Raw genomic sequence first — 11,238 nt, forward strand, 5'->3', positions numbered from 1 at the left:
CCTTACACTAGCTTCTTCATTACTACCTTGACCCTTGACCACTTGCTTCTCCTCACCTTCCCTAAGGCCACCTATGGTATTCATTTCTTCAGTATCAGACATATCTAACAACTTAATTGTGTCAATAATGAGCTAAGTTACACTGAAAGAGCAATTAAAATCACCACTCTAATACTAATTTGGGTCATTTTCTTTCACTTAGGCTGCTCAATTCAGTGCACATCTATACTTATATACTTTCTCATCTGTGACCATACAAGATTCTGGCAAGGCACTGTGGGTAGAAGGGAGTGGTTGTTGTCAATGATAGAAGTGCTGACCCCAGACCCATTGAGGTCAACCAATAGGCTTATGTCAGCATTCCTTCGTCCCGTGACTCACTGCTGGTACAATCTCACATAGAGTCAATTTCTTACTTCTGGTGACGAGTTCTTACTATAGCTGCACCAGCAGGCCTTCATTAGCTCTCACGTCATCTGTTTTACTGATCACATCCATCATCATAGGGTCAAGGAAAGGTAATTCTCTCTCTGACATTTATTGATGAGGTAGGCATGACCTTGAGAACTGCAAACAGGTTCTCAGTCTCCATTTCTTATAAAATAACATTATACACTGGTATAAAACATATTTATCATATTGCAATATTCATAAACAACACATGCAATTAACTTGGCACTATGATATTCAGTTTCTTCTAGAAAATTCAGATATTTAACTCAGTCACCTCCCTGCACATCTATGTGTGTCCATCTCCATTAAATGAATGACACCCGCAGGCAATGAGTTGGTAAACTGCACTCTACTAACAAGTGAACATCAGCTCGAGGTTTTATGCAGAACTGAGTACTGATACTTACATATATAACATATGTTTTCATGCAGATAGGAAACTATTGAACATTTCACTAATGATTACAGAGGAATAATGGTGTGAGGCACATACACATCTTACACTATTGTATTCTGTAGCATAATGAATAGTATACCAAGAGACTCCAGATTTGATACCAAGCAGGACAAGACAGATGGCCAGTCTCCTTGCACACTTGCCTCTGTTACCTGGTAGTCCTTAAGTACTGGATATAAGTTGGGTGTTGTACACCTTACTGTATAGAAGTAACCCTTTCCTATGGATCTTCCACCACAACATTTGCATGTGGTGCCATGTAGAAAGTTGACTCAAAGGGAAGGTACTTTGCTTGTACAGGATGCTTAGTGTGTGATATTTAGAATTAATTTCTGCGCATCCTTAGGTACTAGCAGCCTGTGTTAAGAAATGCAGGTCTAATGTAACAAATGCTTACTGCTAAAAGTCATCTTAGCTATGACAAAGATATTCTACTTACAGATTCCATGCTGTACGGAAACCTAACAATGGCCTGGAATGTCTAGTCAATCCAGACAACATGAAGTATCAACAGCAAGTTTATATGGCCACTGATTACTAAAGGATGCTCCTTCACAACTCTTCTACCACTCATAACATGCCTTTCTTCAGTTGTAAGGCATTACTATAATGCATAGAGTGATGACCACTCTGTCAATGATAGAAAATATCCAAACAGTAGGTATTATTACTGATAAAATCTTTTGACATATGTGTGATTTATGGATCAAGAAATATGTTTATACTATGTAGATGTGTGTGTGTGTGTGTGTGTGTGTGTGTGTGTGTGTGTGGTGTGTGTGTGTGTGTGTGTGTGTGTATTTACCTAGTTGTATTTACCTAGCTGTGTTTAACAGGAAAAGAGCTATGTTTGTGCTGTTCTGTCTCCATATTTATAAGCATCCAACTTAACTTTAAATTCATGAATATTTTTTGCTTGTACCACTGTTTCATCTAAGTTGTTCCATATTTTTATGCTTCTGTTTGGGAAACCATATTTCTTGACATCTCTTCTACTTGCTGTTTTCTTCAATTTCACTCCATGTTCTCTTGTAGCTCTTGAGTCCCACACAAATAAGTCTTCTTTGTCAACTTGATCTTTACCCTTTAAAGCTCTGTATATAGCAATCAGGTCTCCTCTTTCTCTTTTCTCTTGTAATGATGGAAGCTTCAATCTCCTTAATCTTTCTTCATAGGTTAAATCTCTCAAACTTGGTACCAATTTGGTTGCAGCTCTTTGGATCCTTTCTATTTTCCTTATTTCCTTTTTATTATGGGGTGACCAAACAATTGTGGCATATTCTAGATTTGGTTGAATCACATATTCCATCAACTTTTTCATCATCTCTTCATCCATGTAAGCAAATGCCCCTTTCATCTTTCTTAGTAACTCATATGTTTCCCAACTATTTTGTTTACATGTTTTACTGGTGATAGATTATCACTTATTGTAATTCCCAAGTCTTTTCTTCTTTGGTTTTCTTAATTTCCACCTCTCCCATGGTGTAGGAACTTGTCAATCTTCTTTTGCTTTTTCCTAATTCCATCTCCTTGCATTTCTTTGCACTGAATTCCATTTCCCATTTCTTACTCCATTTATATATCTTATTTAGATCTTTCTGTAATATTTCACAATCCATATTGTTTTCCACTGTTTTCAATAATTTTGCATCATCTGCAAACAGACTTATATAGCTGTCAACTTCATCCACCATATCATTGACATACACCAGAGGATGAGGCAGTAGACACATGCTGAAACGATAATTACTCCCAGTGAGGTCTAAAGCACTGTTCAGGGGGTGCTGTGAACTTATCATTAAACCCAGCTGTGACCTCACTGAACGTTTCCCTTTGTGTCTCACAACACAAGGGGGCAGTCACAGCCTGCCCTCTGAAGACAACTCTCTTCCTCCACACAAAACTACAAGCACCTAATAACACACACACCCTTCACTCAAAAATTTTAAAATCATCATGGCGACTCCTACAGCAGCCTCGGAGTCCCCATCTGGGGAGGGGACCATAAATGTCCCCAGGTCGGACTGCCTTTCTGTCAACGACCCTAAGTGTCTTGACACCCCCCTCAACTTTTTCCTTCAACCTTTCCTTCTTCCTTCAACCTTTTCCTGACCTCTAATCCTTCTGCTTATGCTGTCATCCTTTCTTCTCTGTTGGGCTCCTCCGATCACAATCTCATATCTTTATCTTGTCCTATCACTCCAATCCCTCCTCAGGATCCCCCTAAGCGAAGGTGCCTCTGGTGTTTTGCCTCTGCTAGTTAGGGGGACCTGAGGAGGTATTTTGCTGATTTTCCTTGGAATGACTACTGCTTCCGTGTCAGAGACCCGTCTTTGTGTGCTGAGCGCATAACAGAAGTGATAGTGTCTGGCATGGAGGCATACATTCCTCACTCTTTTTCTCATCCTAAACCTTCTAAACCTTGGTTTAACACAGCTTGTTCTCGTGCTATACATGATAGAGAGGTGGCCCACAAAGGGTACTTAAGCCTTCCATCACCAGAATTTCATGCACTTTATATTTCTGCCCGGAACCATGCCAAGTCTGTTCTCCAACTAGCCAAAAATTCCTTCATTAACGGAAAATGTCAAAACCTTTCAAGATCTAACTCCCCTCATGATTTCTGGCATCTAACCAAAAATATCTCCAATAACTTTGCTTCTTCTTCTTTCCCTCTTCTATTTCAATCAGATGGCACCACTGCTATCACATCTATTTCTAAAGCTGAACTCTTTGCTCAAACTTTTACTAAAAACACTACCTTGGACGATTCTGGGCTTGTTCCTCCCTCTCCTCCACCCTCTGACTACTTCATGCCACCTATTAAAATTCTTCGCAACGATGTTTTCCATGCCCTCGCTGGCCTAAACCCTCGGAAGGCTTATGGACCTGATGAGGTCCCTCCTATTGTTCTCCGAAACTGTGCCTCCGTGCTTGCACCTTGCCTAGTCAAACTCTTTCAGCTCTGTCTGTCAACATCTACCTTTCCTTCTTGCTGGAAGTTTGCCTACATTCAACCTGTTCCTAAAAAGGGTGACCGTTCTAATTCCTCAAACTACCGTCCTATTGCTTTAATTTCCAGCCTATCTAAAGTTTTTGAATCTATCCTCAACAGGAAGATTCTTAAACATCTATCACTTCACAACCTTCTATCTGATCGCCAATATGGGTTCTGTCAAGTCCGCTCTACTGGTGATCTTCTGGCTTTCCTTACTGACTCTTGGTCATCCTCTTTTAGAGATTTTGGTGAAACTTTTGCTGTTGCCTAGGACATATCAAAAGCTTTTGATAGAGTCTGGCACAAAGCTTTGATTTCCAAACTACCCTCCTACGGTTTCTATCCTTCTCTCTGTAACTTCATCTCAAGTTTCCTTTCTGACCGTTCTATTGCTGCTGTGGTAGACGGTCACTGTTCTCCTAAATCTATTAACAGTGGTGTTCCTCAGGGTTCTGTCCTGTCACCCACTCTCTTCTTATTATTCATTAATGATCTTCTAAACCAAACCTCTTGTCCTATCCACTCCTATGCTGATGATACCACCCTGCACTTTTCCACGTCTTTTCATAAACATCCTACCCTTCAGGAGGTAAACATATCACGCAGGGAAGCCACAGAACGCCTGACTTCTGATCTTTCTAAAATTTCTGATTGGGGCAGAGCAAACTTGGTATTGTTCAAAAACTCAATTCCTCCATCTATCAACTCAACACAACCTTCCAGACAACTATCCCCTCTTCTTCAATGACACTCAACTGTCCCCCTCTTCTACACTGAACATCCTCGGTCTGTCCTTTACTTATAATCTGAACTGGAAACTTCACATCTCATCTCTAGCTAAAACAGCTTCTATGAAGTTAGGTGTTCTGAGACATCTCCGCCAGTTTTTCTCACCCCCCCAGCTGCTAACTCTGTACAAGGGCCTTATCCGTCCATGTATGGAGTATGCCTCACATGTCTGGGGGGGGGTTCCACTCATACTGCTCTTCTAGACAGGGTGGAATCAAAAGCTTTTCGTCTCATCAACTCCTCTCCTCTAACTGACTGTCTTCAGCCTCTCTCTCACCACCGCAATGTTGCATATCTAGCTATCTTCTACTGCTATTTTCATGCTAACTGCTCTTCTGATCTTGCTAACTGCATGCCTCCCCTCCTTCCACAGCCTCACTGCACAAGACTTTCTTCTTTCTCTCACCCCTATTCTGTCCACCTCTCTAATGCAAGAGTTAACCAGTATTCTCAATCATTCATCCCTTTCTCTGGTAAACTCTGGAACTCCCTGCCTGCTTCTGTACTTCCACCTTCCTATGACTTGAATTCCTTTAAGAGGGAGGTTTCAAGACACTTATTCATCAATTTTTGACCACTGCTTTGACCCTTTTATGGGACTGGCATTTCAGTGGGGATTTTTTTATTAGATTTTTGTTGCCCTTGGCCAGTGTCCTTCCTACATAAAAAAAGAAAAAAAAAAATTAGGGGGGCTAAGACTGTCCCCTGTGGTACTCCACCTGTAACTCTACACCATTCAGTTTTTTCTCCCTTTATTACTGTTTTCATTTCTCTATCCCTCAAGAAGTCTGTAATCCAATTCAGTGTGTTTCCTTACAAACCCCGTATATTTTGAATTTTCCATAGCAGTCTCTGGTGTGATACCTTATCAAATATTTTTTTTAGGTCTAAATAAACACAGTCTGCCCAACCCTCACTCTTTTGAATTATATCATTTCCTCTACTATAAAAGCTCACTAAATTAGTGACACAAGATCTTCCTCTTCTGAAACCAAATTGTCTGTTAGTCAATGTATGTATTTCTTCTAAATATTCCATCCCTCTGTTTTTAACTATTCTTTCTACTATTCTTGCCACCACACTTGTTGGCACATTGGTCTGTAATTCAATGGATCTTCTTTATTACCTCCTTTGAAAATGGGCACAATATTGGCTCTCTTCCAGTCTAGAGGAATTTTTTATTCCTTAAAAGAACATACTATGGTATTGTGTATACCTTCTGCCAGTTGTTCACAACATTCCTTAAGTATCCAGTTGGACACTCCATCTGGTCCTTGAGCCTTACTTACTTCCAAATCTTTCATAATCTTCTTAATTTCACTTATGTCCACGTGTATCTCTCTCATCACATTGTCTCTTTCTCCTTCAAATTTGCTTTCTTTGGTGAATCCTGACTGGAAGCACTTGTTCATTAATTCCGCTTATAACCGTGTATCTTTGTATGTAATGTCATCTTTCATTAATTTATATATTGTATGCCTGTTTTTCATCTTCCCATTCACGTATCTGAAGAATAACTTCGGCTCATCTTTGCATTTGTTAACTATATCTTTCTCATGATTCCTTTCTTCATCTCTCAGGATTCTGATATATTAATTCTTGCCTTCTTGAAATCTTCCCATTTCTCACTTCCTCTTTTTTTTTCTCAATCTATTCCATGCTGCTTCTTTTTCTTTTCTTGCTGTTATACATCTCATATTAAACCAGTCATTTTTCTTTTTCACTTCCTTTGTTTTGATCTTCAGTACATATCTACTGACCCCTTCATTATAAATTTCCATAAATATGTCCCACTTTTCCTGCGCACTGCTTGCCCTCAACAGTTGTTTTCATTTAGCCTCTGCAAAATATTCCCTCAACCTGATAAAATCTGCTTTCCTGTAATTATATCTCTCATTCCTGTAAATTTCATTCCTATTTTCCATTGGACCACTGCCTATACAGAATTCAATTAACAGATGGTCACTTTTACCTAGTGGGCACTGATAATTTATTCCTTCAATGATGTCCATTTCCTATGTAAACAACAAGTCTAGCCTTGAAGCCTCTTCATTATCCCCAAATCTTGTATTCTCTCCAATCCATTGGGTCATAGTATTTGTCATTATTAAATTTAGAAGCATATATCCCCATGACTCTTCTCCCTCATCCGTGGTCCACTCTTCCCAGCATACCTCCTTGAAATTAAAGTCATCCATAAGTGTTATATTATTACTCTCTGCCAGTATTCTCTCCAAGCAGTTACTAGTATCACTTAACAATAATTTATAATCCTCTTGTGTCCATGCATTTGTCTATGGGGGGTGCATAAACCACTGCAAAATCTCTTCTTCCTTCTCCTTTCCTTTTTGTTTGAATTCTGATTACTTCCGCCATTCCTTTTCCCATTGCAACCTCTTCCACTGTTATACTCTTCTTTGTAAGTAACATGACTCCTCCCTCTTTCTTATTATTTCTATGTTTTATCCACACATTATAATTACTATTACCAATTCCTATATTTTCTGTTGTCTCATTTAGTTTAACTTCAGTAATACCCATGATGTCAGGCTGCTTTATCTTAATATAATTATTCAATTCTCGCAATGTTGATATTTAGCCATTTACATTTGTATATGCCACTGTCCACTTTTTATTTTTCCATACCTTATTCACATTTTCTTTTCTTTTTTTTTGTGAGATACCACTTCCTGAGCCTCTTGTCCTTTACCTTCCAATAGAACTTTTTTTTCTCTTCCTCTGTTCTATTCTCGTTTTTTGCCTTTGCTTCTTTTATTAGATCACTTACCTTGAGTCTCTCCTCCTCATTCTCCATCCTCCTCACCTCTTTATCCAAACTTTCCTGTATTGCTTTGTCTTGTCCAGTTTCCACACGTTTGATATAACTTCCATGGCTGTTGTTTGTGCCCTGAATTTTACTTTCAGTGGTCGCTCTCCTACTTTTATATATTTCCCCAGTCTATGTATTTCCTCAGTTTCACATCCCTTCTCTCTGTATATTTCTTACAACGTCCTCTGCTACCTTTTTTTGTTCTCTTTCCCTCTAGTATCTTACTGGCTCTGTTTCCTCTTTTAATCCATATATAACAATACATTTCTTTTTCTCCACTGTGTCCCTTACCATTGATTTCTTCTGTTTGATCACTTTTACAGTTTCCTTACTTAAATCTGTCTTTCCCTTCTTTTGCGCTGCTATGATTTCTGTAAAGTTAACTTTTTCTTCCTCTTTTTCCTTCCTCCAGATTTGATGTTGATTTTTCATCCCTATCACTTCATTTTCCTGTTTTTTAACAATATCATTGTTTTTCCTTCAATTTTGTTTTTAGATGAGCACATAGTGTTTTCAATTCTTTGTTTTCCTCTTCCAGGTCATGTTATTTTTTTTTTCTATTTTTTTTTCATTCTTTCAATGAGGTCACTGATCATCCCCTCCATCAAAGCCACTTTCCTTCCTTGCATTTTATCATGTGGTTCATTATCTTCTTCAAATCCTTGGAATGGTGACCCTGTTGGCAACACTCTGCTCCCACCTATGGTGTCTGCCTTGCTGGAGCTTTTACTCATTTTATTACCTCTGTTATTACTTAAATTTTCCCTTATTTATTTATTTCTGGAGACAGGACAACTCTACTTGAGCACAGCTCCTACCTGGGAGGAACACATTCTAGGCTCTATGGTCGAACAAAATCTTTCTTTGCTGGAGCTTGGATCACTGCTTGTTTACTCGACGACGACTCGAATGTGTGTGTTTGTGTTTGTGTGTGTGTGTGTGTGTGTGTGATTCCTATTTGTACATATGTAGTATACAGGGCTAGAGCTATTTTTATGTGGTCCATCCTTAATTTGATGTATGAGTATATTCCTTGCTGCTATCACTTTTAGTTTACTGTATGTGTGCTGACTTACCCTGTCACATATTAGGAATTATCATCCAGATAACCAAAACCAGGAGTTTCACTACCAAGGGGAGGGAAGACATTAAGAAAATTGAGCTGGTGATATTGATGATTTACTTTACACAAATACAAAAACTATAAATAAATAACTTATGACCCTGCCTGACTATACCCTCTGCTTTGGATGGTGACCTAACTAACCTAAGAGAAGACATGAAAACTCTGGTAGTGCTTAGCTATGAGTTGGTGAATGGTGGTGGGTGGAGGAATGCATTTGGGTCTTTGATGCCAGTTCCAGTGTCCTCACAGTGATGGTAGACATCACCCCCAGCAGAGAGGGTTCAAATTGTGATGGTGGTTAAGGTTGTGTTGGGGGTTGGGGAGTTGGTGACTGTGGTAGCTGCTGTTGTGATGAGCTGCAGCCTTCACACTACTGTAGTTGGCACTCTAGTTGCCACTTTTTCATTATGGCCACTGTGTCTGCTGGAGGGTTGGGAGCACAGGGGCGACAACCTGGCTTAGCACAGAAGGCAGGAGCAAGGAGGTCTGTCCTGTCTACAAGTTATAGCCAGAAAGAGAATGTGGGACTAACACAATGACCTGCATCATGTCCCTTTCTCTGCAGACTCCCTCTTCTTCCTCCACTAGACCCCATCTGATTGGCTGTCCCTTTAACCCATACTACTTTATATAATAGAGTTTGTCTTCTCTTATCCTTTTCACTATTATACCTATCCTAAATCCTCCTTGACCTGGTTTTGGAAAAATTATCACAGATAACTGTTTTGTGGGTTAACTCCTATGTGGGACCGAACCAAAGATATCAAGCACATGTGAATTCAAAAGGAGGAAAGTAGTATGGAAGTGGGAAGGTTTTTGGAGAAATTACATATGGAGAAACCTGTACTTTATGTACTGCTGAAACTTATCTTTTGTTTCAGTTTTCTTTATCACCCATATACATAGTTTTCCAACATATTAATCAATTTACATATATATATATATATATATATATATATATATATATATATATATATATATATATATATATATATATATATATATATATATATATATATATCATAATTAATTAGCTCTCCCTTCCCTTCTGTCCTCAGTTGTTAACAAATCATTTTCTTTGTTATTTTTTTCACAAGTTAAGTTTTCTAACTGGCACCATTTAATTTCTTGTTCTTTGTATTTTCTCCTGTTTTTTCATATTTTTTTTTGTTGTGAAGATTCACACAACCTTAATATATTTCAGTTTTGGTCTAATCACTATGGTGATCATTTTTCACTATTGTTGCTCAGGATATTAAAAGCCATCCTTATATTCCTCAACATCTGATTTACTTATAAACATATAACTTCTGAGCACAAGTTTATTTGTTCAGTTCATATACTGAAAATTCATATTCAGAACCAATTTTTTTTTCCATTTTAAATAAAGAAAAATAAGATACCATGTTGACCAGTGTATATTGCAAGTTTTTTTCTGTGGAATATATCATAGTACTTCAGGGTGCACAATATTGGGCAAAACTATGATTTTTCTAGGTAAGGCTTCTTGATGTTAGTGCACAACAACTCACCCAAATGCAATAATAATAAGTTTATAACCTTTCAAACTATATATGCTTACATGTTATTATACAGTCACTGAACAAATAATTAACACTATAATCAAAGAGCAAATAATGAAGTGGAAAAAAAATCAGGGTTCATCCAAAGTAATGAGTGCATGTGATGAGGTTGGGGTGGTTGGCCACTGCAGCATAGGAGTAGTGGGGCCACTTGGGCTGGTGTGACACTGTGTGGCAGCATCGTTTCAGGGAAAAGCATTGTTCAGTTTGAATGAATGACTTGTGAGTCTTACTTTACTATCCTGGTGAACAAGCCACTGAGAGGTGGTGGCAAGTGGGAAAGTGTTATGCATTTTGAAAAGTTGCATCAGAGTGAATCTTGGTTGTGTAAGAAGTAACTTTTCTTCTGCATTTTTAAGCTACATTAGACAAAAGATTTGTGTTACAGAAACTTGCATTAGAGGATGATTAACTGTATTTGAGGTACTGAAGACTTACTTCTGTATTTATTGTATGATCTTTTAAGCTTCATTATAAGAGAATGTAGTAAAAAAAATAAAGTGAAAAGCCATGTATATTTATTACTAGACTAAAGGATTTCCAATCAACCCAGCACAGCATGGTCTTAGTCATGATGTATGGGATGTGACAATCCTCTGAGAATCCTATGAGCTCTGACAGAAACCTATCACAGGTGCAGTAGTTTTCCTGTCTTCCTCAGGAAGGCACAGGTGAAGTGAATTACAGTGGGTCATGTTGAAGACTGGACACTTGCTGCCACTGGTAGGCTGGGCAAGTAGAAGGTGATGCCCAGAGCCTGGCGTTGTGATGGGGGGTGTAATGCAGTGTGAGTGGAAGTGTGGGCTCTGCAGCAGGAGTGCTCTATGGTCTCCAGAACTTTTTCTGTGTAGATGGCTGTAGGGAGAAAGCAGGGTTTTGTGGAGTGTGTTATCCCTGACAGAAAGTCAGGTTTGAGAGATGAGACATTTTGCAAAGGAGAGTGGCAGAGGGTGAGGGTTTGTATTAATTTTTTAAGGGCCATCTTGGCAGTGGCATTTATGA

General features: G+C 38.7%; 1 long non-coding RNA gene across 1 annotated transcript in view; it reads left to right on the plus strand.

Annotated features, from left to right (window-relative positions):
- LOC135110853 (uncharacterized) overlaps positions 1 to 9,559 on the plus strand; it is a 54,739-nt gene extending 45,180 nt beyond the window's left edge. Inside the window, exon 3 of the long non-coding RNA XR_010273464.1 lies at positions 1,352 to 9,559. This is a non-coding gene — a long non-coding RNA (uncharacterized LOC135110853). The remainder of the gene's footprint in view (positions 1 to 1,351) is intronic.
- Positions 9,560 to 11,238: the final 1,679 nt, after the last annotated feature.

The sequence above is a fragment of the Scylla paramamosain genome, chromosome 21 (assembly GCF_035594125.1).
Source record: "Scylla paramamosain isolate STU-SP2022 chromosome 21, ASM3559412v1, whole genome shotgun sequence".
Lineage (NCBI taxonomy): Eukaryota > Metazoa > Arthropoda > Malacostraca > Decapoda > Portunidae > Scylla > Scylla paramamosain.